Below are 4,835 nucleotides of genomic sequence, written 5' to 3' on the forward strand. Positions count from 1 at the left end.
CTGTCCTTCACCAACTACTGAAGCTTGCTCAAACTCATATCGATCAAGTTGGTGATGCCATTCTACCATCTTATCCTCTATCGTCCCCTTCTACTGCCTTCAATTTTCCCAGCATCAGGGTCTTTTCTAATCAGTCAGTTCTTTGCATCAGGTGGCCAAAGTATTGGATCTTCAGCTTCAACATCAATCCTTCCAATGAATATTCAGGGTTGTTTTCCTTTAGGATTGACTGGCTTGATCTCCTTGCAGTCCAAGGGACTCTCAAGAGTCTTCCTCAACACTACAGTTCAAAAGCATCAATTCTTCAGCACTCAGCTTTCTTTATTGTCCAAATCTCACATCCATAAATGACTATGGGAAAAACCATAGCTTTGGCTAGAAGGACCATTGTTGGCAAAATAATGTGTCTGCTTTGTAATATGCTGTCTAGGTTGGTCATAGCTTTTCTTCCAAGGAACAAGTGTCTTTTAATTTCATGGCTGCAGTCACCATCTGCAGTGATTTTGGAGTCCAAGAAAATGAAGTCTTCCAATATTTTCATTGTTTCCCCATCTATTTGCCATGAAGTGATGGGACTGGATGCCATAATCTTTGTTTCTTGAATTTTGAGTTTTAAGCTAGCCTTTTCACTCTCCTCTTTCACTTTGATCTACAGACTCTTTAGTTCTTCACTTTCTGCCATAAGGGTGGTGTTATCTGCATATCTGAGGTTATTGATATTTCTCCCAGCAATCTTGATTCCAGCTTGTGCTTCACCCAGCCTGGTATTTCTTATGATGTATTCTACATATAAGTTAAATAAGTAGGGTGACAATATACAGTCTTGATGTATTCCTTTCCCAATTTGGAACCAGTCTATTGTTCCACATCTGGTTCTAACTGTTGCTTCTTAATGTGCATACTTCTCAGAAGTAGGTAAGGAAGTCTGGTATTCCCAACTCTTGAAGAATTTTCCACAGTTTGTTTTGATCCTCACAAATCAATAATATTGATAATATCTACCAAAATTTCCAACTGGAAGTACTATCTGGAGAGGAGAATATGATGATCAAGGTTTGAGAAAGCAATTACACCTGTGAATTTGATTTTTCAAAAGTCTGTTGGAATCCTCATCTCCCCACAGAACACAGCCATGTCACAGAACTTCTCCAACCTGAGGAATGTCCTATTTGATGTTTTTCCTGGGGTGGGGTGGGCCCTTGCCATTCCAGCAGCAAAGAAAAACTGTGCTGTGTTTGCTAATAATCTCAATCCTGAATCTCATAAATGGCTACTGCACAACTGTAAATTAAATAAAGTGGACCAAAAGGTAAAAGCCTTTAACTTGAATGGGAAAGACTTCCTGCAAGGACCAGTCAGAAAGAGTTAATGCAGCAGCTGGGACCACTGTCAAAAGAAAGAAAATACTCTGTGTACATTGCCATGAATTTGATGAATTTGCCAGCAAAGGTTATTGAGTTTTTCAGCTCTTTCAAAGCACTCTTAGATGGACAGCCATGTGGCAGTGAACTCCTTCCCATTGTGCACTGTTACAGCTTTTCCAAAGATGCTAATCCAGCTAGGGATGTTCAGCAATGAGCTGGAACTGTGTTAGACATCTTATTGGAGGCATGTAGTTCAGTTCACCTAGTAAGAAATGTAGTCCTTAACAAGGAAATGCTATACATCACTTTTCAGATTCCTGCTGCTATACTTTACAAGAACCAGACTGTAAATCAAGACAATCATGAAGATCCACCTCTTAAACACCAGAGGGCAGATAAAGACTTTTAAGAAGAAAAAACACAAATTGCTTTAGTCCCTTAATTGGAAATATTTTCTCCATCTCCCCACTAGAGTTTGTGATAGTGAACTATCATTTGTATGATTTCTAATATTTTACCATTCAGTTACTTTAGTATTGAATCCTTTTATTTTACTCTAGCTGGCTTCCCTGGTGGTCAGATGGTAAAGAATCTGCCTGCAATGCAGGAGACCTAGGTTCGATCCCTGCATTGGAAAGATCTCCTGGAGAAGGGAATGGCAACCCACTCCAGTATTCTTGACTTGAGAATGCCATCGGCAGAGGTGCCTGGTGGGCTATAGTCCATAGGGTTGCAAAGAGTCAGACATGACTGACAGACTAACACACTCACAGTCAAAGGCTTTAGCATAGTCAATGCAGCAGAAGTAGATGTTTTTCTGGAACTCTCTTGCTTTTTCGATAATCCAACGAATGTTGGCAATTTGATCTCTAGTTCCTCTGCCTTTTCTAAATCCAGCTTGAACATCTGGAATTTCTAGGTTCACATTCTGTTAAAGCCTAGCTTAAAGAATTTTGAGCACTACTTTGCTATCCTGTGAAATAAGTGCAATTGTGAAGTAGTTTGAACATTCTTTGGCATTGCTTTTCCTTGGGATTGTAATTAAAATTGACCTTTTCCAGTCCCGTGGCCCCTGCTGAGCTGTCCAAATTTGCTGGCATATTGAGTGCAGCACATTAACTGTCTCATCTTTTAGCATTTGAAGAAGCTCAGCTGGAATTCCACCGTCTCCAGTAGCTTTGTAGTGATGCTTCCTAAGGCCCACTTGACTTCTTATTCCATGATGTCTGGCTCTTGGTGGGTGGTCACACCATAGTGGTTATCTGGGTGATTAAGATCTTTTTTGTACAGTTTTTTTTTTTTCTGTGTATTCTTGCCACTTATTCTTAATATTTCTGCTTTGGTTAGGCCCATACCATTTCTAAAAAGCCTCTTGATGAAAGTGAAAGAGGAGAGTGAAAAGGTTGTCTTAAAGCTCAACATTCAGAAAACGAAGATCATGGCATCTGGTTCCATCACTTCATGGGATCATGAAGTGGTCCATAAAGACCATGAAGTCTTTATTTTTGGGGGCTCCAAAATCACTGCAGATGGTGACTGCAGCCATGAAATTAAAAGACGCTTACTCCTTGGAAGGAAAGTTATGACCAACCTAGATAGCATATTCAAAAGCAGAGATATTACTTTGCCAACAAAGGTCTGTCTAGTCAAGGCTATGGTTTTTCCAGTGGTCATGTATGGATGTGAGAGTTGGACTGTGAAAAAAGCTGAGCATTGAAGAATTGATGCTTTTGAACTGTGGTGTTGGAGAAGACTCTTGAGAGTCCCTTGGACTGCAAGGAGATCCAACCAGTCCATTCTAAAGGAGATCAGTCCTGGGTGTTCACTGGAAGGACTGATGCTGAAGCTGAAACTCCAATACTTTGGCCACCTCATGTGAAGAGTTGACTCATTGGAAAAGACCCTGATACTGGGAGGGATTGGGGGCAAGAGGAGAAGGGGATGACAGAGAATGAGATGGCTAGATGGCATCACCGGCTTGATGGATATGAGTCTGAGTGAACTCTAGGAGTTGATGATGGACAGGGAGACCTGGTGTGCTGTGATTCATGGGGTCACAAAGAATTGGACATGACTGAGTGACTGAACTGAACTGATACCATTTCTGTCCTTTATTGTGCCCATCTTTGCATGAACTATTTCCTTGGTATCTCCAGTTTCCTTGAAGAGATCTCTAGTCTTTCCCATCCTATTTTTTCCTCTATTTCTTTGCATTGTTCATTTAAGACTTTCTTATCTTTCCTTGCTATTCTCTGGAACTTTGCAGTCAGTCAGGTATATCTTAACCTTTATTCCTTTGCCTTTCACTTTTCCTCTTTTCTTGCTGCTAAGTCACCTCAGTCGTGTCCGACTCTGTGTAACCCCATAGACCGCAGCCCACCAGGCTCCCCCATTCCTAGGATTCTCTAGGCAAGAACACTGGAGTGGGTTGCCATTTCCTTCTCCAATGCATGAAAGTGAAAAAGTCAAAGTGAAGTCGCTCAGTCGTGTCCGACTCTTAGCGACCCCATGGACGGCAGCCCACCAGGCTCCTATGTCCATGGGATTTTCCAGGCAAGAGGACTGGAGTGGGGTGCCTCCTCAGAGAACCACTTCAGCTTCTTGCATTCTTTGGTTTGGCTTTGGTGACTGCCTCCTATATGATCTTTTGAGTCTCCATTGACAGTTCTTTAGGACTCTATCAGATATAATCCTTTGAATCTATTCATCACCACCACTGTGTAATCATAAGAGATTTGGTTTAGATCATACCCAAATGGTCTAGTGGTTTTCCCTGATTTCTTCACTTTAAGCAGGAATTTTGTAATAAGGAGCTAATGATCTGAGTCATAGTCAGCTCCAGGTCTCCTTTTTGCTGACTATAGAGAGCATCTTTATCTTTGGCTGCAAATATAATCAGTCTGATTTTGGTATTGACCATCTGGTGATGTCCATGTATAGAGTCATCTTTTGTGTTATTAGAAAAGGGTTTTTGCTCTGAGCAGCATGTTCTCTTGATAAAACTCTGCTAGCCTTTGCCCTACTTCATTTTGTACTCTAAAGCCAAACTTGCTGTTACTCCAGGTATCTCTTGACTTCCTACTTTTGCATTCCAGTCTCCTATGATGAAAAGGACATCTGTTTTTTCGGTATTAGTCCTAGAAGATCTTGTATGTCTTCATAATACTGGTCAACTTAAGCTTCTTCAGCATTAGTGATTGGGGCATAGACTCGGATTACTGTGATGTTGAATAGTTTGGCTTGTTAAGAAACCAAGATCATACTGTTATTTTTTGGACTGCAACCAAGTATTGCATTTCTGACTCTTTTCTTGATTATGAGGACTTCTCCATTTCTTCTAAGTGATTGTTACACATAGTAGTAGATATAATGGTCATCTGAATTAAATTCACCCATTCCAGTCCATTTCAGCTCACTGATTCCTAAGATGTCAATGTTTACTCTTGCCATCTCCTGCCTGACAACATCCAA

General features: G+C 40.8%; 1 pseudogene; it reads left to right on the top strand.

Annotated features, from left to right (window-relative positions):
• The first annotated feature begins 969 nt into the window (after positions 1 to 969).
• LOC133256590 (tRNA (guanine(37)-N1)-methyltransferase-like) lies at positions 970 to 1,773 on the top strand (annotated as a pseudogene).
• The last annotated feature ends 3,062 nt before the right edge of the window (positions 1,774 to 4,835 follow it).

The sequence above is a fragment of the Bos javanicus genome, chromosome 11, assembly GCF_032452875.1.
Source record: "Bos javanicus breed banteng chromosome 11, ARS-OSU_banteng_1.0, whole genome shotgun sequence".
Classification (NCBI taxonomy): domain Eukaryota; kingdom Metazoa; phylum Chordata; class Mammalia; order Artiodactyla; family Bovidae; genus Bos; species Bos javanicus.